The sequence below is a fragment of the Leuresthes tenuis genome, unplaced genomic scaffold (assembly GCF_036924035.1).
Source record: "Leuresthes tenuis unplaced genomic scaffold, fLeuTen1.0.hap1 SCAF_1, whole genome shotgun sequence".
NCBI classification, from domain to species: domain Eukaryota; kingdom Metazoa; phylum Chordata; class Actinopteri; order Atheriniformes; family Atherinopsidae; genus Leuresthes; species Leuresthes tenuis.
Genome location: NW_027325355.1, coordinates 8,789,831 through 8,813,650, shown reverse-complemented (window position 1 = coordinate 8,813,650; position 23,820 = coordinate 8,789,831). Strand labels below are relative to the sequence as shown.

The window sequence follows — 23,820 nt, the reverse complement described above, 5'->3', positions numbered from 1 at the left end:
GCAACGTCTGATCACCCTGTGACACATGAGGAAGTTGGTCATCTTCAGCTGCTGCTGCTTTGTTGGCAGACACGAAGTGATCTGAGAGTCTCAGGTTCAACTGCAGGTAATAATCACGTCAGGGAAGAAGATGTGCCTAATACGCATCAGCCTTTCTCAGCAATTATCTGGTTACATAGAGTAACAATATGATTCCAGTACCTATATAATGCACATTGTTCACAGATATTGTTGCTTACGGCCACACCACCCTGAACATGCCCGACCTTGTCTGATCTCGGAAGCCAAGCAGGTTTGGGCCTGGTTAGTACTTGGATGGGAGACTGCTTGGGAATACCAGGTGCTGTAAGCTTTTTCTCTTCTCTCTACCACCTGCATGTCTTTTGTTGCAACGTCTGATCACCCTGTGACACATGAGGAAGTTGGTCATCTTCAGCTGCTGCTGCTTTGTTGGCAGACACGAAGTGATCTGAGATTCTCAGTTTCAACTACAGATAATAATCACATCAGGGATGAAGATGTGCCCACTGCAAGTTAGCCTTTCTTGGCAATAATCTGGTTACATAGAGGAACCGTATGATTCCAGTACCCATATAATGCACATTGTTCACAGATATTGTTGCTTACGGCCACAACACCCTGAACATGCCCAACCTCGTTTGATCTCGGAAGCCAAGCAGGGTTGGGCCTGGTTAGTACTTGGATGGGAGACTACTTGGGAATACCAGGTGCTGTAAGCTTTTTCTCTTCTCTCTACCACCTGCATGTCTTTTGTTGCAACGTCTGATCACCCTGTGACACATGAGGAAGTTGGTCATCTTCAGCTGCTGCTGCTTTGTTGGCAGACACGAAGTGATCTGAGAGTCTCAGTTTCCGCTGGAGAGAATAATCACGACAGGGAAGAAGATGTGCCTAATACGCATCAGCCTTTCTCAGCAATTATCTGGTTACATAGAGTAACCGTATGATTCCAGTACCTCTATAATGCACATTTGTGACAGACATTGTTGCTTACGGCCACACCACCCTGAACATGCCCGACCTCGTCTGATCTCGGAAGCCAAGCAGGGTTGGGCCTGGTTAGTACTTGCATGGGAGACCGCTTGGGAATACCAGGTGCTGTAAGCTTTTTCTCTTCTCTCTACCACCTGCATGTCTTTTGTTGCAACGTCTGATAACCCTGTGACACATGAGGAAGTTGGTCATCTTCAGCTGCTGCTGCTTTGTTGGCAGACACGAAGTGATCTGAGAGTCTCAGTTTCAACTGCAGGTAATAATCACATCAGGGATGAAGATGTGCCCACTACAAGTTAGCCTTTCTCGGCAATTATCTGGTTACATAGAGGAACCGTATGATTCCAGTACCTATATAATGCACATTTGTTACAGATATTGTTGCTTACGGCCACACCACCCTGAATATGCCCGACCTTGTCTGATCTCAGAAGCCAAGCAGGGTTGGATCTGGTTAGTACTTGGATGGGAGACTACTTGGGAATACCAGGTGCTGTAAGCTTTTTCTCTTCTCTCTACCACCTGCATGTCTTTTGTTGCAACGTTTGATCACCATGTGACACATGAGGAAGTTGGTCATCTTCAGCTGCTGCTGCTTTGTTGGCAGACACGAAGTGATCTGAGAGTCTCAGTTTCAACTGCAGGTAATAATCACGTCAGGGAAGAAGATGTGCCCACTACAAGTTAGCCTTTCTCGGCAATTATCTGGTTACATAGAGGAACTGTATGATTCCAGTACCGATATAATGCACATTTGTCACAGACATTGTTGCTTACGGCCACACCACCCTGAACATGCCCGACCTCGTCTGATCTCGGAAGCCAAGCAGGGTTGGGCCTGGTTAGTACTTGGATGGGAGACTGCTTGGGAATACCAGGTGCTGTAAGCTTTTTCTCTTCTCTCTACCACCTGCATGTCTTTTGTTGCAACGTCTGATCACCCTGTGACACATGAGGAAGTTGGTCATCTTCAGCTGCTGCTGCTTTGTTGGCAGACACGAAGTGATCTGAGAGTCTCAGTTTCAACTGCAGGTAATAATCACATCAGGGATGAAGATGTGCCCACTACATATCAGCCTTTCTCGGCAATTATCTGGTTACATAGAGTAACCGTATGATTCCAGTACCTATATAATGCACATTTGTGACAGACATTGTTGCTTACAGCCACACCACCCTGAATATGCCCGACCTCGTCTGATCTCGGAAGCCAAGCAAGGTTGGGCCTGGTTAGTACTTGGATGGGAGACTGCTTGGGAATACCAGGTGCTGTAAGCTTTTTCTCTTCTCTCTACCACATGCATGTCTTTTGTTGCAACGTCTGATCACCCTGTGACACATGAGGAAGTTGGTCATCTTCAGCTGCTGCTGCTTTGTTGGCAGACACGAAGTGATCTGAGAGTCTCAGTTTCAACTGCAGGTAATAATCACTTCAGGCATGAAGATGTGCCCACTACAAGTTAGCCTTTCTCGGCAATAATCTGGTTACATAGAGGAACTGTATGATTCCAGTACCGATATAATGCACATTTGTCACAGACATTGTTGCTTACGGCCACACCACCCTGAACATGCCCGACCTCGTCTGATCTCGGAAGCCAAGCAGGGTTGGGCCTGGTTAGTACTTGGATGGGAGACTGCTTATGAATACCAGGTGCTGTAAGCTTTTTGTCTTCTCTCTACCACCTGCATGTCTTTTGTTGCAACGTCTGATCACCCTGTGACACATGAGGAAGTTGGTCATCTTCAGCTGCTGCTGCTATGTTGGCAGACACGAAGTGATCTGAGATTCTCAGTTTCAACTGCAGATAATAATCACGACAGGGAAGAAGATGTGCCCACTACAAGTTAGCCTTTCTGGTCAATCATCTGGTTACATAGAGGAACTGTATGATTCCAGTACCGATATAATGCATATTTGTCACAGACATTGTTGCTTACGGCCACACCACCCTGAACATGCCCGACCTCGTCTGATCTCGGAAGCCAAGAAGGGTTGGGCCTGGTTAGTACTTGGATGGGAGACCGCTTGGGAATACCAGGTGCTGTAAGCTTTTTCTCTTCTCTCTAGCACCTGCATGTCTTTTGTTGCAACGTCTGATCATCCTGTGACACATGAGGAAGTTGGTCATCTTCAGCTGCTGCTGCTTTGTTGGCAGACACGAAGTGATCTGAGATTCTCAGTTTCAACTGCAGATAATAATCACGACAGGGAAGAAGATGTGCCCACTACAAGTTAGCCTTTCTGGTCAATCATCTGGTTACATAGAGGAACTGTATGTTTCCAGTACCGATATAATGCATATTTGTCACAGACATTGTTGCTTACGGCCACACCACCCTGAACATGCCCGACCTCGTCTGATCTCGGAAGCCAAGAAGGGTTGGGCCTGGTTAGTACTTGGATGGGAGACCGCTTGGGAATACCAGGTGCTGTAAGCTTTTTCTCTTCTCTCTAGCACCTGCATGTCTTTTGTTGCAACGTCTGATCACCCTGTGAAACATGAGGAAGTTGGTCATCTTCAGCTGCTGCTGCTTTGTTGGCAGACACGAAGTGATCTGAGAGTCTCAGGTTCAACTGCAGGTAATAATCACGTCAGGGAAGAAGATGTGCCTAATACGCATCAGCCTTTCTCAGCAATTATCTGGTTACATAGAGTAACAATATGATTCCAGTACCTATATAATGCACATTGTTCACAGATATTGTTGCTTACGGCCACACCACCCTGAATATGCCCGACCTTGTCTGATCTCAGAAGCCAAGCAGGGTTGGATCTGGTTAGTACTTGGATGGGAGACTACTTGGGAATACCAGGTGCTGTAAGCTTTTTCTCTTCTCTCTACCACCTGCATGTCTTTTGTTGCAACGTCTGATCACCATGTGACACATGAGGAAGTTCGTCATCTTCAGCTGCTGCTGCTTTGTTGGCAGACACGAAGTGATCTGAGAGTCTCAGTTTCAACTGCAGGTAATAATCACGTCAGGGAAGAAGATGTGCCCACTACAAGTTAGCCTTTCTCGGCAATTATCTGGTTACATAGAGGAACTGTATGATTCCAGTACCGATATAATGCACATTTGTCACAGACATTGTTGCTTACGGCCACACCACCCTGAACATGCCCGACCTCGTCTGATCTCGGAAGCCAAGCAGGGTTGGGCCTGGTTAGTACTTGGATGGGAGACCGCTTGGGAATACCAGGTGCTGTAAGCTTTTTCTCTTCTCTCTACCACCTGCATGTCTTTTGTTGCAACGTCTGATCACCCTGTGACACATGAGGAAGTTGGTCATCTTCAGCTGCTGCTGCTTTGTTGGCAGACACGAAGTGATCTGAGAGTCTCAGTTTCAACTGCAGGTAATAATCACATCAGGGATGAAGATGTGCCCACTACATATCAGCCTTTCTCGGCAATTATCTGGTTACATAGAGTAACCGTATGATTCCAGTACCTATATAATGCACATTTGTGACAGACATTGTTGCTTACAGCCACACCACCCTGAATATGCCCGACCTCGTCTGATCTCGGAAGCCAAGCAAGGTTGTGCCTGGTTAGTACTTGGATGGGAGACTGCTTGGGAATACCAGGTGCTGTAAGCTTTTTCTCTTCTCTCTACCACATGCATGTCTTTTGTTGCAACGTCTGATCACCCTGTGACACATGAGGAAGTTGGTCATCTTCAGCTGCTGCTGCTTTGTTGGCAGACACGAAGTGATCTGAGAGTCTCAGTTTCAACTGCAGGTAATAATCACTTCAGGGATGAAGATGTGCCCACTACAAGTTAGCCTTTCTCGGCAATAATCTGGTTACATAGAGGAAATGTATGATTCCAGTACCGATATAATGCACATTTGTCACAGACATTGTTGCTTACGGCCACACCACCCTGAACATGCCCAACCTCGTCTGATCTCGGAAGCCAAGAAGGGTTGGGCCTGGTTAGTACTTGGATGGGAGACCGCTTGGGAATACCAGGTGCTGTAAGCTTTTTCTCTTCTCTCTAGCACCTGCATGTCTTTTGTTGCAACGTCTGATCACCCTGTGACACATGAGGAAGTTGGTCATCTTCAGCTGCTGCTGCTTTGTTGGCAGACACGAAGTGATCTGAGAGTCTCAGGTTCAACTGCAGGTAATAATCACGTCAGGGAAGAAGATGTGCCTAATACGCATCAGCCTTTCTCAGCAATTATCTGGTTACATAGAGTAACAATATGATTCCAGTACCTATATAATGCACATTGTTCACAGATATTGTTGCTTACGGCCACACCACCCTGAACATGCCCGACCTTGTCTGATCTCGGAAGCCAAGCAGGTTTGGGCCTGGTTAGTACTTGGATGGGAGACTGCTTGGGAATACCAGGTGCTGTAAGCTTTTTCTCTTCTCTCTACCACCTGCATGTCTTTTGTTGCAACGTCTGATCACCCTGTGACACATGAGGAAGTTGGTCATCTTCAGCTGCTGCTGCTTTGTTGGCAGACACGAAGTGATCTGAGATTCTCAGTTTCAACTACAGATAATAATCACATCAGGGATGAAGATGTGCCCACTGCAAGTTAGCCTTTCTTGGCAATAATCTGGTTACATAGAGGAACCGTATGATTCCAGTACCCATATAATGCACATTGTTCACAGATATTGTTGCTTACGGCCACAACACCCTGAACATGCCCAACCTCGTTTGATCTCGGAAGCCAAGCAGGGTTGGGCCTGGTTAGTACTTGGATGGGAGACTACTTGGGAATACCAGGTGCTGTAAGCTTTTTCTCTTCTCTCTACCACCTGCATGTCTTTTGTTGCAACGTCTGATCACCCTGTGACACATGAGGAAGTTGGTCATCTTCAGCTGCTGCTGCTTTGTTGGCAGACACGAAGTGATCTGAGAGTCTCAGTTTCCGCTGGAGAGAATAATCACGACAGGGAAGAAGATGTGCCTAATACGCATCAGCCTTTCTCAGCAATTATCTGGTTACATAGAGTAACCGTATGATTCCAGTACCTCTATAATGCACATTTGTGACAGACATTGTTGCTTACGGCCACACCACCCTGAACATGCCCGACCTCGTCTGATCTCGGAAGCCAAGCAGGGTTGGGCCTGGTTAGTACTTGCATGGGAGACCGCTTGGGAATACCAGGTGCTGTAAGCTTTTTCTCTTCTCTCTACCACCTGCATGTCTTTTGTTGCAACGTCTGATAACCCTGTGACACATGAGGAAGTTGGTCATCTTCAGCTGCTGCTGCTTTGTTGGCAGACACGAAGTGATCTGAGAGTCTCAGTTTCAACTGCAGGTAATAATCACATCAGGGATGAAGATGTGCCCACTACAAGTTAGCCTTTCTCGGCAATTATCTGGTTACATAGAGGAACCGTATGATTCCAGTACCTATATAATGCACATTTGTTACAGATATTGTTGCTTACGGCCACACCACCCTGAATATGCCCGACCTTGTCTGATCTCAGAAGCCAAGCAGGGTTGGATCTGGTTAGTACTTGGATGGGAGACTACTTGGGAATACCAGGTGCTGTAAGCTTTTTCTCTTCTCTCTACCACCTGCATGTCTTTTGTTGCAACGTTTGATCACCATGTGACACATGAGGAAGTTGGTCATCTTCAGCTGCTGCTGCTTTGTTGGCAGACACGAAGTGATCTGAGAGTCTCAGTTTCAACTGCAGGTAATAATCACGTCAGGGAAGAAGATGTGCCCACTACAAGTTAGCCTTTCTCGGCAATTATCTGGTTACATAGAGGAACTGTATGATTCCAGTACCGATATAATGCACATTTGTCACAGACATTGTTGCTTACGGCCACACCACCCTGAACATGCCCGACCTCGTCTGATCTCGGAAGCCAAGCAGGGTTGGGCCTGGTTAGTACTTGGATGGGAGACTGCTTGGGAATACCAGGTGCTGTAAGCTTTTTCTCTTCTCTCTACCACCTGCATGTCTTTTGTTGCAACGTCTGATCACCCTGTGACACATGAGGAAGTTGGTCATCTTCAGCTGCTGCTGCTTTGTTGGCAGACACGAAGTGATCTGAGAGTCTCAGTTTCAACTGCAGGTAATAATCACATCAGGGATGAAGATGTGCCCACTACATATCAGCCTTTCTCGGCAATTATCTGGTTACATAGAGTAACCGTATGATTCCAGTACCTATATAATGCACATTTGTGACAGACATTGTTGCTTACAGCCACACCACCCTGAATATGCCCGACCTCGTCTGATCTCGGAAGCCAAGCAAGGTTGGGCCTGGTTAGTACTTGGATGGGAGACTGCTTGGGAATACCAGGTGCTGTAAGCTTTTTCTCTTCTCTCTACCACATGCATGTCTTTTGTTGCAACGTCTGATCACCCTGTGACACATGAGGAAGTTGGTCATCTTCAGCTGCTGCTGCTTTGTTGGCAGACACGAAGTGATCTGAGAGTCTCAGTTTCAACTGCAGGTAATAATCACTTCAGGCATGAAGATGTGCCCACTACAAGTTAGCCTTTCTCGGCAATAATCTGGTTACATAGAGGAACTGTATGATTCCAGTACCGATATAATGCACATTTGTCACAGACATTGTTGCTTACGGCCACACCACCCTGAACATGCCCGACCTCGTCTGATCTCGGAAGCCAAGCAGGGTTGGGCCTGGTTAGTACTTGGATGGGAGACTGCTTATGAATACCAGGTGCTGTAAGCTTTTTGTCTTCTCTCTACCACCTGCATGTCTTTTGTTGCAACGTCTGATCACCCTGTGACACATGAGGAAGTTGGTCATCTTCAGCTGCTGCTGCTATGTTGGCAGACACGAAGTGATCTGAGATTCTCAGTTTCAACTGCAGATAATAATCACGACAGGGAAGAAGATGTGCCCACTACAAGTTAGCCTTTCTGGTCAATCATCTGGTTACATAGAGGAACTGTATGATTCCAGTACCGATATAATGCATATTTGTCACAGACATTGTTGCTTACGGCCACACCACCCTGAACATGCCCGACCTCGTCTGATCTCGGAAGCCAAGAAGGGTTGGGCCTGGTTAGTACTTGGATGGGAGACCGCTTGGGAATACCAGGTGCTGTAAGCTTTTTCTCTTCTCTCTAGCACCTGCATGTCTTTTGTTGCAACGTCTGATCATCCTGTGACACATGAGGAAGTTGGTCATCTTCAGCTGCTGCTGCTTTGTTGGCAGACACGAAGTGATCTGAGATTCTCAGTTTCAACTGCAGATAATAATCACGACAGGGAAGAAGATGTGCCCACTACAAGTTAGCCTTTCTGGTCAATCATCTGGTTACATAGAGGAACTGTATGTTTCCAGTACCGATATAATGCATATTTGTCACAGACATTGTTGCTTACGGCCACACCACCCTGAACATGCCCGACCTCGTCTGATCTCGGAAGCCAAGAAGGGTTGGGCCTGGTTAGTACTTGGATGGGAGACCGCTTGGGAATACCAGGTGCTGTAAGCTTTTTCTCTTCTCTCTAGCACCTGCATGTCTTTTGTTGCAACGTCTGATCACCCTGTGAAACATGAGGAAGTTGGTCATCTTCAGCTGCTGCTGCTTTGTTGGCAGACACGAAGTGATCTGAGAGTCTCAGGTTCAACTGCAGGTAATAATCACGTCAGGGAAGAAGATGTGCCTAATACGCATCAGCCTTTCTCAGCAATTATCTGGTTACATAGAGTAACAATATGATTCCAGTACCTATATAATGCACATTGTTCACAGATATTGTTGCTTACGGCCACACCACCCTGAACATGCCCGACCTCGTCTGATCTCAGAAGCCAAGCAGGGTTGGATCTGGTTAGTACTTGGATGGGAGACTACTTGGGAATACCAGGTGCTGTAAGCTTTTTCTCTTCTCTCTACCACCTGCATGTCTTTTGTTGCAACGTTTGATCACCATGTGACACATGAGGAAGTTGGTCATCTTCAGCTGCTGCTGCTTTGTTGGCAGACACGAAGTGATCTGAGAGTCTCAGTTTCAACTGCAGGTAATAATCACGTCAGGGAAGAAGATGTGCCCACTACAAGTTAGCCTTTCTCGGCAATTATCTGGTTACATAGAGGAACTGTATGATTCCAGTACCGATATAATGCACATTTGTCACAGACATTGTTGCTTACGGCCACACCACCCTGAACATGCCCGACCTCGTCTGATCTCGGAAGCCAAGCAGGGTTGGGCCTGGTTAGTACTTGGATGGGAGACTGCTTGGGAATACCAGGTGCTGTAAGCTTTTTCTCTTCTCTCTACCACCTGCATGTCTTTTGTTGCAACGTCTGATCACCCTGTGACACATGAGGAAGTTGGTCATCTTCAGCTGCTGCTGCTTTGTTGGCAGACACGAAGTGATCTGAGAGTCTCAGTTTCAACTGCAGGTAATAATCACATCAGGGATGAAGATGTGCCCACTACATATCAGCCTTTCTCGGCAATTATCTGGTTACATAGAGTAACCGTATGATTCCAGTACCTATATAATGCACATTTGTGACAGACATTGTTGCTTACAGCCACACCACCCTGAATATGCCCGACCTCGTCTGATCTCGGAAGCCAAGCAAGGTTGGGCCTGGTTAGTACTTGGATGGGAGACTGCTTGGGAATACCAGGTGCTGTAAGCTTTTTCTCTTCTCTCTACCACATGCATGTCTTTTGTTGCAACGTCTGATCACCCTGTGACACATGAGGAAGTTGGTCATCTTCAGCTGCTGCTGCTTTGTTGGCAGACACGAAGTGATCTGAGAGTCTCAGTTTCAACTGCAGGTAATAATCACTTCAGGCATGAAGATGTGCCCACTACAAGTTAGCCTTTCTCGGCAATAATCTGGTTACATAGAGGAACTGTATGATTCCAGTACCGATATAATGCACATTTGTCACAGACATTGTTGCTTACGGCCACACCACCCTGAACATGCCCGACCTCGTCTGATCTCGGAAGCCAAGCAGGGTTGGGCCTGGTTAGTACTTGGATGGGAGACTGCTTATGAATACCAGGTGCTGTAAGCTTTTTGTCTTCTCTCTACCACCTGCATGTCTTTTGTTGCAACGTCTGATCACCCTGTGACACATGAGGAAGTTGGTCATCTTCAGCTGCTGCTGCTATGTTGGCAGACACGAAGTGATCTGAGATTCTCAGTTTCAACTGCAGATAATAATCACGACAGGGAAGAAGATGTGCCCACTACAAGTTAGCCTTTCTGGTCAATCATCTGGTTACATAGAGGAACTGTATGATTCCAGTACCGATATAATGCATATTTGTCACAGACATTGTTGCTTACGGCCACACCACCCTGAACATGCCCGACCTCGTCTGATCTCGGAAGCCAAGAAGGGTTGGGCCTGGTTAGTACTTGGATGGGAGACCGCTTGGGAATACCAGGTGCTGTAAGCTTTTTCTCTTCTCTCTAGCACCTGCATGTCTTTTGTTGCAACGTCTGATCATCCTGTGACACATGAGGAAGTTGGTCATCTTCAGCTGCTGCTGCTTTGTTGGCAGACACGAAGTGATCTGAGATTCTCAGTTTCAACTGCAGATAATAATCACGACAGGGAAGAAGATGTGCCCACTACAAGTTAGCCTTTCTGGTCAATCATCTGGTTACATAGAGGAACTGTATGTTTCCAGTACCGATATAATGCATATTTGTCACAGACATTGTTGCTTACGGCCACACCACCCTGAACATGCCCGACCTCGTCTGATCTCGGAAGCCAAGAAGGGTTGGGCCTGGTTAGTACTTGGATGGGAGACCGCTTGGGAATACCAGGTGCTGTAAGCTTTTTCTCTTCTCTCTAGCACCTGCATGTCTTTTGTTGCAACGTCTGATCACCCTGTGAAACATGAGGAAGTTGGTCATCTTCAGCTGCTGCTGCTTTGTTGGCAGACACGAAGTGATCTGAGAGTCTCAGGTTCAACTGCAGGTAATAATCACGTCAGGGAAGAAGATGTGCCTAATACGCATCAGCCTTTCTCAGCAATTATCTGGTTACATAGAGTAACAATATGATTCCAGTACCTATATAATGCACATTGTTCACAGATATTGTTGCTTACGGCCACACCACCCTGAACATGCCCGACCTTGTCTGATCTCGGAAGCCAAGCAGGTTTGGGCCTGGTTAGTACTTGGATGGGAGACTGCTTGGGAATACCAGGTGCTGTAAGCTTTTTCTCTTCTCTCTACCACCTGCATGTCTTTTGTTGCAACGTCTGATCACCCTGTGACACATGAGGAAGTTGGTCATCTTCAGCTGCTGCTGCTTTGTTGGCAGACACGAAGTGATCTGAGAGTCTCAGTTTCAACTGCAGGTAATAATCACTTCAGGGATGAAGATGTGCCCACTACAAGTTAGCCTTTCTCGGCAATAATCTGGTTACATAGAGGAACTGTATGATTCCAGTACCGATATAATGCACATTTGTCACAGACATTGTTGCTTACGGCCACACCACCCTGAACATGCCCGACCTCGTCTGATCTCGGAAGCCAAGCAGGGTTGGGCCTGGTTAGTACTTGGATGGGAGACTGCTTATGAATACCAGGTGCTGTAAGCTTTTTGTCTTCTCTCTACCACCTGCATGTCTTTTGTTGCAACGTCTGATCACCCTGTGACACATGAGGAAGTTGGTCATCTTCAGCTGCTGCTGCTATGTTGGCACACACGAAGTGATCTGAGATTCTCAGTTTCAACTGCAGATAATAATCACGACAGGGAAGAAGATGTGCCCACTACAAGTTAGCCTTTCTCGTCAATCATCTGGTTACATAGAGGAACTGTATGATTCCAGTACCGATATAATGCATATTTGTCACAGACATTGTTGCTTACGGCCACACCACCCTGAACATGCCCGACCTCGTCTGATCTCGGAAGCCAAGAAGGGTTGGGCCTGGTTAGTACTTGGATGGGAGACCCCTTGGGAATACCAGGTGCTGTAAGCTTTTTCTCTTCTCTCTAGCACCTGCATGTCTTTTGTTGCAACGTCTGATCACCCTGTGACACATGAGGAAGTTGGTCATCTTCAGCTGCTGCTGCTTTGTTGGCAGACACGAAGTGATCTGAGAGTCTCAGTTTCAACTGCAGGTAATAATCACATCAGGGATGAAGATGTGCCCACTACATATCAGCCTTTCTCGGCAATCATCTGGTTACATAGAGGAACTGTATGATTCCAGTACCGATATAATGCACATTGTTCACAGATATTGTTGCTTACGGCCACACCACCCTGAATATACCTGACCTAGTCTGATCTCGGAACTCAAGCAGGGTTGGGCCTTGTTAGTACTTGGATGGGAGACTGCTTATGAATACCAGGTGCTGTAAGCTTTTTCTCTTCTCTCTACCACCTGCATGTCTTTTGTTGCAACGTCTGATCACCATGTGACACATGAGGAAGTTGGTCATCTTCAGCTGCTGCTGCTATGTTGGCAGACACGAAGTGATCTGAGATTCTCAGTTTCAACTGCAGATAATAATCACGACAGGGAAGAAGATGTGCCCACTACAAGTTAGCCTTTCTCGGCAATCATCTGGTTACATAGAGGAACTGTATGATTCCAGTACCGATATAATGCACATTTGTCACAGACATTGTTGCTTACGGCCACACCACCCTGAACATGCTCGACTTCGTCTGATCTCGGAAGCCAAGCAGGGTTGGGCCTGGTTAGTACTTGGATGGGAGACCGCTTGGGAATACCAGGTGCTGTAAGCTTTTTCTCTTCTCTCTACCACCTGCATGTCTTTTGTTGCAACGTCTGATCACCCTGTGACACATGAGGAAGTTGGTCATCTTCAGCTGCTGCTGCTTTGTTGGCAGACACGAAGTGATCTGAGAGTCTCAGTTTCAACTGCAGGTAATAATCACATCAGGGATGAAGATGTGCCCACTACATATCAGCCTTTCTCGGCAATCATCTGGTTACATAGAGGAACTATATGATTCCAGTACCTATATAATGCACATTGTTCACAGATGTTGTTGCTTATGGCCACACCACCCTGAATATACCTGACCTAGTCTGATCTCGGAACCCAAGCAGGGTTGGGCCTTGTTAGTACTTGGATGGGAGACTGCTTATGAATACCAGGTGTTGTAAGCTTTTTCTCTTCTCTCTACCACCTGCATGTCTTTTGTTGCAACGTCTGATCACCATGTGACACATGAGGAAGTTGGTCATCTTCAGCTGCTGCTGCTATGTTGGCAGACACGAAGTGATCTGAGAGTCTCAGTTTCAACTGCAGGTAATAATCACATCAGGGATGAAGATGTGCCCACTACAAGTTAGCCTTTCTCGGCAATTATCTGGTTACATAGAGGAACCGTATGATTCCAGTACCTATATAATGCACATTTGTTACAGATATTGTTGCTTACGGCCACACCACCCTGAATATGCCCGACCTCGTCTGATCTCGGAAGCCAAGCAGGGTTGGGCCTGGTTAGTACTTGGATGGGAGACCGCTTGGGAATACCAGGTGCTGAAAGCTTTTTCTCTTCTCTCTACCACCTGCATGTCTTTTGTTGCAACGTCTGATCACCCTGTGACACATGAGGAAGTTGGTCATCTTCAGCTGCTGCTGCTTTGTTGGCAGACACAAATTGATCTGAGAGTCTCAGATTCAACTGCAGGTAATAATCACGTCAGGGAAGAAGATGTGCCCACTACAAGTTAGCCTTTCTCTGCAATTATCTGGTTACATAGAGGAACTGTATGATTCCAGTACCGATATAATGCACATTTGTCACAGACATTGTTGCTTACGGCCACACCACCCTGAACATGCTCGACCTCGTCTGATCTCGGAAGCCAAGCAGGGTTGGGCCTGGTTAGTACTTGGATGGGAGACCGCTTGGGAATACCAGGTGCTGTAAGCTTTTTCTCTTCTCTCTACCACCTGCATGTCTTTTGTTGCAACGTCTGATCACCCTGTGACACATGAGGAAGTTGGTCATCTTCAGCTGCTGCTGCTTTGTTGGCAGACACGAAGTGATCTGAGAGTCTCAGTTTCAACTGCAGATAATAATCACGACAGGGAAGAAGATGTGCCCACTACAAGTTAGCCTTTCTCGGCAATCATCTGGTTACATAGAGGAACTGTATGATTCCAGTACCGATATAATGCAAAATGTTCACAGATATTGATGCTTACGGCCACACCACCCTGAATATGCCCGACCTCGTCTGATCTCGGAAGCCAAGCAGGGTTGGGCCTGGTTAGTACTTGGATGGGAGACCGCTTGGGAATACCAGGTGCTGTAAGCTTTTTCTCTTCTCTCTACCACCTGCATGTCTTTTGTTGCAACGTCTGATCACCCTGTGACACATGAGGAAGTTGGTCATCTTCAGCTGCTGCTGCTTTGTTGGCAGACACGAAGTGATCTGAGAGTCTCAGTTTCAACTGCAGGTAATAATCACATCAGGGATTAAGATGTGCCCACTACATTTCATTCTTTCTCGGCAATTATCTGGTTACATAGAGGAACTGTATGATTCCAGTACCGATATAATGCACATTGTTCACAGATATTGTTGCTTACGGCCACAACACCCTGAATATGCCCGACTTCGTCTGATCTCGGAAGCCAAGCAGGGTTGGGCCTGGTTAGTACTTGGATGGGAGACTACTTGGGAATACCAAGTGCTGTAAGCTATTTCTCTTCTCTCTACCACCTGCATGTCTTTTGTTGCAACGTCTGATCACCCTGTGACACATGAGGAAGTTGGTCATCTTCAGCTGCTGCTGCTTTGTCGGCAGACACGAAGTGATCTGAGAGTCTCAGTTTCCGCTGGAGAGAATAATCACGACAGGGAAGAAGATGTGCCTAATACGCATCAGCCTTTCTCAGCAATTATCTGGTTACATAGAGTAACCGTATGATTCCAGTACCTCTATAATGCACATTTGTGACAGACATTGTTGCTTACGGCCACACCACCCTGAACATGCCCGACCTCGTCTGATCTCGGAAGCCAAGCAGGGTTGGGCCTGGTTAGTACTTGGATGGGAGACCGCTTGGGAATACCAGGTGCTGTAAGCTTTTTCTCTTCTCTCTACCACCTGCATGTCTTTTGTTGCAACGTCTGATCACCCTGTGACACATGAGGAAGTTGGTCATCTTCAGCTGCTGCTGCTTTGTTGGCAGACACGAAGTGATCTGAGAGTCTCAGTTTCAACTGCAGGTAATAATCACATCAGGGATGAAGATGTGCCCACTACATATCAGCCTTTCTCGGCAATTATCTGGTTACATAGAGTAACCGTATGATTCCAGTACCTATATAATGCACATTTGTGACAGACATTGTTGCTTACAGCCACACCACCCTGAATATGCCCGACCTCGTCTGATCTCGGAAGCCAAGCAGGGTTGGGCCTGGTTAGTACTTGGATGGGAGACCGCTTGGGAATACCAGGTGCTGTAAGCTTTTTCTCTTCTCTCTACCACCTGCATGTCTTTTGTTGCAACGTCTGATAACCCTGTGACACATGAGGAAGTTGGTCATCTTCAGCTGCTGCTGCTTTGTTGGCAGACACGAAGTGATCTGAGAGTCTCAGTTTCAACTGCAGGTAATAATCACATCAGGGATGAAGATGTGCCCACTACAAGTTAGCCTTTCTCGGCAATTATCTGGTTACATAGAGGAACCGTATGATTCCAGTACCTATATAATGCACATTTGTTACAGATATTGTTGCTTACGGCCACACCACCCTGAATATGCCCGACCTTGTCTGATCTCAGAAGCCAAGCAGGGTTGGATCTGGTTAGTACTTGGATGGGAGACTACTTGGGAATACCAGGTGCTGTAAGCTTTTTCTCTTCTCTCTACCACCTGCATGTCTTTTGTTGCAACGTCTGATCACCATGTGACACATGAGGAAGTTGGTCATCTTCAGCTGCTGCTGCTTTGTTGGCAGACACGAAGTGATCTGAGAGTCTCAGTTTCAACTGCAGGTAATAATCACGTCAGGGAAGAAGATGTGCCCACTACAAGTTAGCCTTTCTCGGCAATTATCTGGTTACATAGAGGAACTGTATGATTCCAGTACCGATATAATGCACATTTGTCACAGACATTGTTGCTTACGGCCACACCACCCTGAACATGCCCGACCTCGTCTGATCTCGGAAGCCAAGCAGGGTTGGGCCTGGTTAGTACTTGGATGGGAGACCGCTTGGGAATACCAGGTGCTGTAAGCTTTTTCTCTTCTCTCTACCACCTGCATGTCTTTTGTTGCAACGTCTGATCACCCTGTGACACATGAGGAAGTTGGTCATCTTCAGCTGCTGCTGCTTTGTTGGCAGACACGAAGTGATCTGAGAGTCTCAGTTTCAACTGCAGGTAATAATCACATCAGGGATGAAGATGTGCCCACTACATATCAGCCTTTCTCGGCAATTATCTGGTTACATAGAGTAACCGTATGATTCCAGTACCTATATAATGCACATTTGTGACAGACATTGTTGCTTACAGCCACACCACCCTGAATATGCCCGACCTCGTCTGATCTCGGAAGCCAAGCAAGGTTGTGCCTGGTTAGTACTTGGATGGGAGACTGCTTGGGAATACCAGGTGCTGTAAGCTTTTTCTCTTCTCTCTACCACATGCATGTCTTTTGTTGCAACGTCTGATCACCCTGTGACACATGAGGAAGTTGGTCATCTTCAGCTGCTGCTGCTTTGTTGGCAGACACGAAGTGATCTGAGAGTCTCAGTTTCAACTGCAGGTAATAATCACTTCAGGGATGAAGATGTGCCCACTACAAGTTAGCCTTTCTCGGCAATAATCTGGTTACATAGAGGAAATGTATGATTCCAGTACCGATATAATGCACATTTGTCACAGACATTGTTGCTTACGGCCACACCACCCTGAACATGCCCAACCTCGTCTGATCTCGGAAGCCAAGAAGGGTTGGGCCTGGTTAGTACTTGGATGGGAGACCGCTTGGGAATACCAGGTGCTGTAAGCTTTTTCTCTTCTCTCTAGCACCTGCATGTCTTTTGTTGCAACGTCTGATCACCCTGTGACACATGAGGAAGTTGGTCATCTTCAGCTGCTGCTGCTTTGTTGGCAGACACGAAGTGATCTGAGAGTCTCAGGTTCAACTGCAGGTAATAATCACGTCAGGGAAGAAGATGTGCCTAATACGCATCAGCCTTTCTCAGCAATTATCTGGTTACATAGAGTAACAATATGATTCCAGTACCTATATAATGCACATTGTTCACAGATATTGTTGCTTACGGCCACACCACCCTGAACATGCCCGACCTTGTCTGATCTCGGAAGCCAAGCAGGTTTGGGCCTGGTTAGTACTTGGATGGGAGACTGCTTGGGAATACCAGGTGCTGTAAGCTTTTTCTCTTCTCTCTACCACCTGCATGTCTTTTGTTGCAACGTCTGATCACCCTGTGACACATGAGGAAGTTGGTCATCTTCAGCTGCTGCTGCTTTGTTGGCAGACACGAAGTGATCTGAGAGTCTCAGTTTCAACTGCAGGTAATAATCACATCAGGGATTAAGATGTGCCCACTACATTTCATTCTTTCTCGGCAATTATCTGGTTACATAGAGGAACTGTATGATTCCAGTACCGATATATTGCACATTGTTCACAGATATTGTTGCTTACGGCCACAACACCCTGAATATGCCCGACTTCGTCTGATCTCGGAAGCCAAGCAGGGTTGGGCCTGGTTAGTACTTGGATGGGAGACTACTTGGGAATACCAAGTGCTGTAAGCTATTTCTCTTCTCTCTACCACCTGCATGTCTTTTGTTGCAACGTCTGATCACTCTGTGACACATGAGGAAGTTGGTCATCTTCAGCTGCTGCTGCTTTGTCGGCAGACACGAAGTGATCTGAGAGTCTCAGTTTCCGCTGGAGAGAATAATCTCGACAGGGAAGAAGATGTGCCTAATACGCATCAGCCTTTCTCAGCAATTATCTGGTTACATAGAGTAACCGTATGATTCCAGTACCTCTATAATGCACATTTGTGACAGACATTGTTGCTTACGGCCACACCACCCTGAACATGCCCGACCTCGTCTGATCTCGGAAGCCAAGCAGGGTTGGGCCTGGTTAGTACTTGGATGGGAGACCGCTTGGGAATACCAGGTGCTGTAAGCTTTTTCTCTTCTCTCTACCACCTGCATGTCTTTTGTTGCAACGTCTGATAACCCTGTGACACATGAGGAAGTTGGTCATCTTCAGCTGCTGCTGCTTTGTTGGCAGACACGAAGTGATCTGAGAGTCTCAGTTTCAACTGCAGGTAATAATCACATCAGGGATGAAGATGTGCCCACTACAAGTTAGCCTTTCTCGGCAATTATCTGGTTACATAGAGGAACCGTATGATTCCAGTACCTATATAATGCACATTTGTTACAGATATTGTTGCTTACGGCCACACCACCCTGAATATGCCCGACCTTGTCTGATCTCAGAAGCCAAGCAGGGTTGGATCTGGTTAGTACTTGGATGGGAGACTACTTGGGAATACCAGGTGCTGTAAGCTTTTTCTCTTCTCTCTACCACCTGCATGTCTTTTTTTGCAACGTTTGATCACCATGTGACACATGAGGAAGTTGGTCATCTTCAGCTGCTGCTGCTTTGTTGGCAGACACGAAGTGATCTGAGAGTCTCAGTTTCAACTGCAGGTAATAATCACGTCAGGGAAGAAGATGTGCCCACTACAAGTTAGCCTTTCTCGGCAATTATCTGGTTACATAGAGGAACTGTATGATTCCAGTACCGATATAATGCACATTTGTCACAGACATTGTTGCTTACGGCCACACCACCCTGAACATGCCCGACCTCGTCTGATCTCGGAAGCCAAGCAGGGTTGGGCCTGGTTAGTACTTGGATGGGAGACCGCTTGGGAATACCAGGTGCTGTAAGCTTTTTCTCTTCTCTCTACCACCTGCATGTCTTTTGTTGCAACGTCTGATCACCCTGTGACACATGAGGAAGTTGGTCATCTTCAGCTGCTGCTGCTTTGTTGGCAGACACGAAGTGATCTGAGAGTCTCAGTTTCAACTGCAGGTAATAATCACATCAGGGATGAAGATGTGCCCACTACATATCAGCCTTTCTCGGCAATTATCTGGTTACATAGAGTAACCGTATGATTCCAGTACCTATATAATGCACATTTGTGACAGACATTGTTGCTTACAGCCACACCACCCTGAATATGCCCGACCTCGTCTGATCTCGGAAGCCAAGCAAGGTTGGGCCTGGTTAGTACTTGGATGGGAGACTGCTTGGGAATACCAGGTGCTGTAAGCTTTTTCTCTTCTCTCTACCACATGCATGTCTTTTGTTGCAACGTCTGATCACCCTGTGACACATGAGGAAGTTGGTCATCTTCAGCTGCTGCTGCTTTGTTGGCAGACACGAAGTGATCTGAGAGTCTCAGTTTCAACTGCAGGTAATAATCACTTCAGGCATGAAGATGTGCCCACTACAAGTTAGCCTTTCTCGGCAATAATCTGGTTACATAGAGGAACTGTATGATTCCAGTACCGATATAATGCACATTTGTCACAGACATTGTTGCTTACGGCCACACCACCCTGAACATGCCCGACCTCGTCTGATCTCGGAAGCCAAGCAGGGTTGGGCCTGGTTAGTACTTGGATGGGAGACTGCTTATGAATACCAGGTGCTGTAAGCTTTTTGTCTTCTCTCTACCACCTGCATGTCTTTTGTTGCAACGTCTGATCACCCTGTGACACATGAGGAAGTTGGTCATCTTCAGCTGCTGCTGCTATGTTGGCAGACACGAAGTGATCTGAGATTCTCAGTTTCAACTGCAGATAATAATCACGACAGGGAAGAAGATGTGCCCACTACAAGTTAGCCTTTCTGGTCAATCATCTGGTTACATAGAGGAACTGTATGATTCCAGTACCGATATAATGCATATTTGTCACAGACATTGTTGCTTACGGCCACACCACCCTGAACATGCCCGACCTCGTCTGATCTCGGAAGCCAAGAAGGGTTGGGCCTGGTTAGTACTTGGATGGGAGACCGCTTGGGAATACCAGGTGCTGTAAGCTTTTTCTCTTCTCTCTAGCACCTGCATGTCTTTTGTTGCAACGTCTGATCACCCTGTGACACATGAGGAAGTTGGTCATCTTCAGCTGCTGCTGCTTTGTTGGCAGACACGAAGTGATCTGAGATTCTCAGTTTCAACTGCAGATAATAATCACGACAGGGAAGAAGATGTGCCCACTACAAGTTAGCCTTTCTGGTCAATCATCTGGTTACATAGAGGAACTGTATGTTTCCAGTACCGATATAATGCATATTTGTCACAGACATTGTTGCTTACGGCCACACCACCCTGAACATGCCCGACCTCGTCTGATCTCGGAAGCCAAGAAGGGTTGGGCCTGGTTAGTACTTGGATGGGAGACCGCTTGGGAATACCAGGTGCTGTAAGCTTTTTCTCTTCTCTCTAGCACCTGCATGTCTTTTGTTGCAACGTCTGATCACCCTGTGAAACATGAGGAAGTTGGTCATCTTCAGCTGCTGCTGCTTTGTTGGCAGACACGAAGTGATCTGAGAGTCTCAGGTTCAACTGCAGGTAATAATCACGTCAGGGAAGAAGATGTGCCTAATACGCATCAGCCTTTCTCAGCAATTATCTGGTTACATAGAGTAACAATATGATTCCAGTACCTATATAATGCACATTGTTCACAGATATTGTTGCTTACGGCCACACCACCCTGAACATGCCCGACCTTGTCTGATCTCGGAAGCCAAGCAGGTTTGGGCCTGGTTAGTACTTGGATGGGAGACTGCTTGGGAATACCAGGTGCTGTAAGCTTTTTCTCTTCTCTCTACCACCTGCATGTCTTTTGTTGCAACGTCTGATCACCCTGTGACACATGAGGAAGTTGGTCATCTTCAGCTGCTGCTGCTTTGTTGGCAGACACGAAGTGATCTGAGAGTCTCAGTTTCAACTGCAGGTAATAATCACTTCAGGGATGAAGATGTGCCCACTACAAGTTAGCCTTTCTCGGCAATAATCTGGTTACATAGAGGAACTGTATGATTCCAGTACCGATATAATGCACATTTGTCACAGACATTGTTGCTTACGGCCACACCACCCTGAACATGCCCGACCTTGTCTGATCTCGGAAGCCAAGCAGGGTTGGGCCTGGTTAGTACTTGGATGGGAGACTGCTTATGAATACCAGGTGCTGTAAGCTTTTTGTCTTCTCTCTACCACCTGCATGTCTTTTGTTGCAACGTCTGATCACCCTGTGACACATGAGGAAGTTGGTCATCTTCAGCTGCTGCTGCTATGTTGGCAGACACGAAGTGATCTGAGATTCTCAGTTTCAACTGCAGATAATAATCACGACAGGGAAGAAGATGTGCCCACTACAAGTTAGCCTTTCTGGTCAATCATCTGGTTACATAGAGGAACTGTATGATTCCAGTACCGATATAATGCATATTTGTCACAGACATTGTTGCTTACGGCCACACCACCCTGAACATGCCCGACCTCGTCTGATCTCAGAAGCCAAGAAGGGTTGGGCCTGGTTAGTACTTGGATGGGAGACCGCTTGGGAATACCAGGTGCTGTAAGCTTTTTCTCTTCTCTCTAGCACCTGCATGTCTTTTGTTGCAACGTCTGATCACCCTGTGACACATGAGGAAGTTGGTCATCTTCAGCTGCTGCTGCTTTGTTGGCAGACACGAAGTGATCTGAGATTCTCAGTTTCAACTGCAGATAATAATCACGACAGGGAAGAAGATGTGCCCACTACAAGTTAGCCTTTCTGGTCAATCATCTGGTTACATAGAGGAACTGTATGTTTCCAGTACCGATATAATGCATATTTGTCACAGACATTGTTGCTTACGGCCACACCACCCTGAACATGCCCGACCTCGTCTGATCTCGGAAGCCAAGAAGGGTTGGGCCTGGTTAGTACTTGGATGGGAGACCGCTTGGGAATACCAGGTGCTGTAAGCTTTTTCTCTTCTCTCTAGCACCTGCATGTCTTTTGTTGCAACGTCTGATCACCCTGTGACACATGAGGAAGTTGGTCATCTTCAGCTGCTGCTGCTTTGTTGGCAGACACGAAGTGATCTGAGAGTCTCAGGTTCAACTGCAGGTAATAATCACGTCAGGGAAGAAGATGTGCCTAATACGCATCAGCCTTTCTCAGCAATTATCTGGTTATATAGAGTAACAATATGATTCCAGTACCTATATAATGCACATTGTTCACAGATATTGTTGCTTACGGCCACACCACCCTGAACATGCCCGACCTTGTCTGATCTCGGAAGCCAAGCAGGTTTGGGCCTGGTTAGTACTTGGATGGGAGACTGCTTGGGAATACCAGGTGCTGTAAGCTTTTTCTCTTCTCTCTACCACCTGCATGTCTTTTGTTGCAACGTCTGATCACCCTGTGACACATGAGGAAGTTGGTCATCTTCAGCTGCTGCTGCTTTGTTGGCAGACACGAAGTGATCTGAGAGTCTCAGTTTCAACTGCAGGTAATAATCACATCAGGGATTAAGATGTGCCCACTACATTTCATTCTTTCTCGGCAATTATCTGGTTACATAGAGGAACTGTATGATTCCAGTACCGATATAATGCACATTGTTCACAGATATTGTTGCTTACGGCCACAACACCCTGAATATGCCCGACTTCGTCTGATCTCGGAAGCCAAGCAGGGTTGGGCCTGGTTAATACTTGGATGGGAGACTACTTGGGAATACCAAGTGCTGTAAGCTATTTCTCTTCTCTCTACCACCTGCATGTCTTTTGTTGCAACGTCTGATCACCCTGTGACACATGAGGAAGTTGGTCATCTTCAGCTGCTGCTGCTTTGTCGGCAGACACGAAGTGATCTGAGAGTCTCAGTTTCCGCTGGAGAGAATAATCACGACAGGGAAGAAGATGTGCCTAATACGCATCAGCCTTTCTCAGCAATTATCTGGTTACATAGAGTAACCGTATGATTCCAGTACCTCTATAATGCACATTTGTGACAGACATTGTTGCTTACGGCCACACCACCCTGAACATGCCCGACGTCATCTGATCCAGGAAGCCAAGCAGGGTTGGGCCTGGTTAGTAGTTGGATGGGAGACCGCTTGGGAATACCAGGTGCTGTAAGCTTTTTCTCTTCTCTCTACCACCTGCATGTCTTTTGTTGCAACGTCTGATCACCCTGTGACACATGAGGAAGTTGGTCATCTTCAGCTACTGCTGCTTTGTTGGCAGACAAAAGTGATCTGAGAGTCTCAGTTTCAACTACAGGTAGTAATCACATCAAGGATGAAGATATGCCCACTACATATCAGCCTTTCTCGGCAATTATCTGGTTACATAGAGGAACTGTATGATTCCAGTACCTATATAATGCACATTTGTCACAGACATTGTCGCTTATGGCCAAACCACACTGAACATGCCCGACCTCGTCTGATCTCGGAAGCCAAGCAGGGTTGGGCCTGGTTAGTACTTGGGTGGGAGACTACTTGGGAATACCAGGTGCTGTAAGCTTTTTCTCTTCTCTCTAGCACCTGCATGTCTTTTGTTGCAACGTCTGATCACCCTGTGACACATGAGGAAGTTGGTCATCTTCAGCTGCTGCTGCTTTGTTGGCAGACACGAAGTGATCTGAGATTCTCAGTTTCAACTACAGATAATAATCACATCAGGGATGAAGATGTGCCCACTGCAAGTTAGCCT

General features: G+C 46.7%; 2 protein-coding genes, 35 non-coding genes and 26 pseudogenes across 37 annotated transcripts in view; 62 read left to right on the top strand and 1 right to left on the bottom strand.

The window, feature by feature from the left end:
• Positions 1-23,820, top strand: part of LOC140291438 (uncharacterized) — an 873,052-nt gene that overhangs the window by 624,359 nt on the left and 224,873 nt on the right. The gene's annotated exons all lie outside the window — the stretch shown is intronic.
• LOC140291873 (NLR family CARD domain-containing protein 3-like) overlaps positions 1-23,820 on the bottom strand; it is a 323,587-nt gene that overhangs the window by 247,920 nt on the left and 51,847 nt on the right. The gene's annotated exons all lie outside the window — the stretch shown is intronic.
• Positions 234-352, top strand: LOC140299719 (5S ribosomal RNA; annotated as a pseudogene).
• Positions 622-740, top strand: LOC140318441 (5S ribosomal RNA; annotated as a pseudogene).
• LOC140309707 (5S ribosomal RNA) lies at positions 1,010-1,128 on the top strand. The gene has a single exon (XR_011916395.1). It is a non-coding gene; the product is annotated as a 5S ribosomal RNA (ribosomal RNA).
• Positions 1,398-1,516, top strand: LOC140280140 (5S ribosomal RNA; annotated as a pseudogene).
• LOC140270328 (5S ribosomal RNA) lies at positions 1,786-1,904 on the top strand. The gene has a single exon (XR_011907704.1). It is a non-coding gene; the product is annotated as a 5S ribosomal RNA (ribosomal RNA).
• LOC140297997 (5S ribosomal RNA) lies at positions 2,174-2,292 on the top strand. Its single transcript, XR_011913683.1, has one exon. It is a non-coding gene; the product is annotated as a 5S ribosomal RNA (ribosomal RNA).
• Positions 2,562-2,680, top strand: LOC140298474 (5S ribosomal RNA). Its single transcript, XR_011914118.1, has one exon. It is a non-coding gene; the product is annotated as a 5S ribosomal RNA (ribosomal RNA).
• Positions 2,950-3,068, top strand: LOC140291439 (5S ribosomal RNA). The gene has a single exon (XR_011912453.1). It is a non-coding gene; the product is annotated as a 5S ribosomal RNA (ribosomal RNA).
• LOC140291427 (5S ribosomal RNA) lies at positions 3,338-3,456 on the top strand. The gene has a single exon (XR_011912452.1). It is a non-coding gene; the product is annotated as a 5S ribosomal RNA (ribosomal RNA).
• LOC140280132 (5S ribosomal RNA) lies at positions 3,726-3,844 on the top strand (annotated as a pseudogene).
• On the top strand, positions 4,114-4,232 carry LOC140297963 (5S ribosomal RNA). The gene has a single exon (XR_011913652.1). It is a non-coding gene; the product is annotated as a 5S ribosomal RNA (ribosomal RNA).
• On the top strand, positions 4,502-4,620 carry LOC140304196 (5S ribosomal RNA; annotated as a pseudogene).
• LOC140299574 (5S ribosomal RNA) lies at positions 4,890-5,008 on the top strand (annotated as a pseudogene).
• On the top strand, positions 5,278-5,396 carry LOC140299708 (5S ribosomal RNA; annotated as a pseudogene).
• Positions 5,666-5,784, top strand: LOC140318436 (5S ribosomal RNA; annotated as a pseudogene).
• LOC140309651 (5S ribosomal RNA) lies at positions 6,054-6,172 on the top strand. Its single transcript, XR_011916390.1, has one exon. It is a non-coding gene; the product is annotated as a 5S ribosomal RNA (ribosomal RNA).
• On the top strand, positions 6,442-6,560 carry LOC140280124 (5S ribosomal RNA; annotated as a pseudogene).
• LOC140270261 (5S ribosomal RNA) lies at positions 6,830-6,948 on the top strand. Its single transcript, XR_011907697.1, has one exon. It is a non-coding gene; the product is annotated as a 5S ribosomal RNA (ribosomal RNA).
• On the top strand, positions 7,218-7,336 carry LOC140297996 (5S ribosomal RNA). Its single transcript, XR_011913682.1, has one exon. It is a non-coding gene; the product is annotated as a 5S ribosomal RNA (ribosomal RNA).
• Positions 7,606-7,724, top strand: LOC140298473 (5S ribosomal RNA). The gene has a single exon (XR_011914117.1). It is a non-coding gene; the product is annotated as a 5S ribosomal RNA (ribosomal RNA).
• On the top strand, positions 7,994-8,112 carry LOC140291415 (5S ribosomal RNA). The gene has a single exon (XR_011912451.1). It is a non-coding gene; the product is annotated as a 5S ribosomal RNA (ribosomal RNA).
• Positions 8,382-8,500, top strand: LOC140291403 (5S ribosomal RNA). The gene has a single exon (XR_011912450.1). It is a non-coding gene; the product is annotated as a 5S ribosomal RNA (ribosomal RNA).
• On the top strand, positions 8,770-8,888 carry LOC140305781 (5S ribosomal RNA; annotated as a pseudogene).
• LOC140270189 (5S ribosomal RNA) lies at positions 9,158-9,276 on the top strand. Its single transcript, XR_011907690.1, has one exon. It is a non-coding gene; the product is annotated as a 5S ribosomal RNA (ribosomal RNA).
• LOC140297995 (5S ribosomal RNA) lies at positions 9,546-9,664 on the top strand. Its single transcript, XR_011913681.1, has one exon. It is a non-coding gene; the product is annotated as a 5S ribosomal RNA (ribosomal RNA).
• On the top strand, positions 9,934-10,052 carry LOC140298472 (5S ribosomal RNA). Its single transcript, XR_011914116.1, has one exon. It is a non-coding gene; the product is annotated as a 5S ribosomal RNA (ribosomal RNA).
• Positions 10,322-10,440, top strand: LOC140291392 (5S ribosomal RNA). The gene has a single exon (XR_011912449.1). It is a non-coding gene; the product is annotated as a 5S ribosomal RNA (ribosomal RNA).
• LOC140291379 (5S ribosomal RNA) lies at positions 10,710-10,828 on the top strand. The gene has a single exon (XR_011912447.1). It is a non-coding gene; the product is annotated as a 5S ribosomal RNA (ribosomal RNA).
• On the top strand, positions 11,098-11,216 carry LOC140299697 (5S ribosomal RNA; annotated as a pseudogene).
• Positions 11,486-11,604, top strand: LOC140298471 (5S ribosomal RNA). The gene has a single exon (XR_011914115.1). It is a non-coding gene; the product is annotated as a 5S ribosomal RNA (ribosomal RNA).
• On the top strand, positions 11,874-11,992 carry LOC140291658 (5S ribosomal RNA). Its single transcript, XR_011912474.1, has one exon. It is a non-coding gene; the product is annotated as a 5S ribosomal RNA (ribosomal RNA).
• LOC140291631 (5S ribosomal RNA) lies at positions 12,262-12,380 on the top strand (annotated as a pseudogene).
• Positions 12,650-12,768, top strand: LOC140294483 (5S ribosomal RNA). The gene has a single exon (XR_011912788.1). It is a non-coding gene; the product is annotated as a 5S ribosomal RNA (ribosomal RNA).
• On the top strand, positions 13,038-13,156 carry LOC140295783 (5S ribosomal RNA; annotated as a pseudogene).
• On the top strand, positions 13,426-13,544 carry LOC140290917 (5S ribosomal RNA). Its single transcript, XR_011912404.1, has one exon. It is a non-coding gene; the product is annotated as a 5S ribosomal RNA (ribosomal RNA).
• LOC140300039 (5S ribosomal RNA) lies at positions 13,814-13,932 on the top strand. The gene has a single exon (XR_011914793.1). It is a non-coding gene; the product is annotated as a 5S ribosomal RNA (ribosomal RNA).
• Positions 14,202-14,320, top strand: LOC140293637 (5S ribosomal RNA). The gene has a single exon (XR_011912693.1). It is a non-coding gene; the product is annotated as a 5S ribosomal RNA (ribosomal RNA).
• On the top strand, positions 14,590-14,708 carry LOC140271317 (5S ribosomal RNA; annotated as a pseudogene).
• On the top strand, positions 14,978-15,096 carry LOC140297951 (5S ribosomal RNA). The gene has a single exon (XR_011913640.1). It is a non-coding gene; the product is annotated as a 5S ribosomal RNA (ribosomal RNA).
• On the top strand, positions 15,366-15,484 carry LOC140298662 (5S ribosomal RNA). Its single transcript, XR_011914287.1, has one exon. It is a non-coding gene; the product is annotated as a 5S ribosomal RNA (ribosomal RNA).
• On the top strand, positions 15,754-15,872 carry LOC140280118 (5S ribosomal RNA; annotated as a pseudogene).
• Positions 16,142-16,260, top strand: LOC140297937 (5S ribosomal RNA). The gene has a single exon (XR_011913628.1). It is a non-coding gene; the product is annotated as a 5S ribosomal RNA (ribosomal RNA).
• LOC140304184 (5S ribosomal RNA) lies at positions 16,530-16,648 on the top strand (annotated as a pseudogene).
• LOC140299572 (5S ribosomal RNA) lies at positions 16,918-17,036 on the top strand (annotated as a pseudogene).
• Positions 17,306-17,424, top strand: LOC140299685 (5S ribosomal RNA; annotated as a pseudogene).
• LOC140271313 (5S ribosomal RNA) lies at positions 17,694-17,812 on the top strand (annotated as a pseudogene).
• Positions 18,082-18,200, top strand: LOC140297924 (5S ribosomal RNA). Its single transcript, XR_011913617.1, has one exon. It is a non-coding gene; the product is annotated as a 5S ribosomal RNA (ribosomal RNA).
• On the top strand, positions 18,470-18,588 carry LOC140280113 (5S ribosomal RNA; annotated as a pseudogene).
• On the top strand, positions 18,858-18,976 carry LOC140297912 (5S ribosomal RNA). The gene has a single exon (XR_011913606.1). It is a non-coding gene; the product is annotated as a 5S ribosomal RNA (ribosomal RNA).
• Positions 19,246-19,364, top strand: LOC140297994 (5S ribosomal RNA). The gene has a single exon (XR_011913680.1). It is a non-coding gene; the product is annotated as a 5S ribosomal RNA (ribosomal RNA).
• Positions 19,634-19,752, top strand: LOC140298470 (5S ribosomal RNA). The gene has a single exon (XR_011914114.1). It is a non-coding gene; the product is annotated as a 5S ribosomal RNA (ribosomal RNA).
• LOC140291367 (5S ribosomal RNA) lies at positions 20,022-20,140 on the top strand. Its single transcript, XR_011912446.1, has one exon. It is a non-coding gene; the product is annotated as a 5S ribosomal RNA (ribosomal RNA).
• On the top strand, positions 20,410-20,528 carry LOC140291355 (5S ribosomal RNA). Its single transcript, XR_011912445.1, has one exon. It is a non-coding gene; the product is annotated as a 5S ribosomal RNA (ribosomal RNA).
• On the top strand, positions 20,798-20,916 carry LOC140299674 (5S ribosomal RNA; annotated as a pseudogene).
• Positions 21,186-21,304, top strand: LOC140301445 (5S ribosomal RNA; annotated as a pseudogene).
• LOC140299060 (5S ribosomal RNA) lies at positions 21,574-21,692 on the top strand. Its single transcript, XR_011914644.1, has one exon. It is a non-coding gene; the product is annotated as a 5S ribosomal RNA (ribosomal RNA).
• LOC140291344 (5S ribosomal RNA) lies at positions 21,962-22,080 on the top strand. Its single transcript, XR_011912444.1, has one exon. It is a non-coding gene; the product is annotated as a 5S ribosomal RNA (ribosomal RNA).
• On the top strand, positions 22,350-22,468 carry LOC140299652 (5S ribosomal RNA; annotated as a pseudogene).
• LOC140290807 (5S ribosomal RNA) lies at positions 22,738-22,856 on the top strand (annotated as a pseudogene).
• On the top strand, positions 23,126-23,244 carry LOC140289348 (5S ribosomal RNA; annotated as a pseudogene).
• Positions 23,513-23,631, top strand: LOC140299212 (5S ribosomal RNA; annotated as a pseudogene).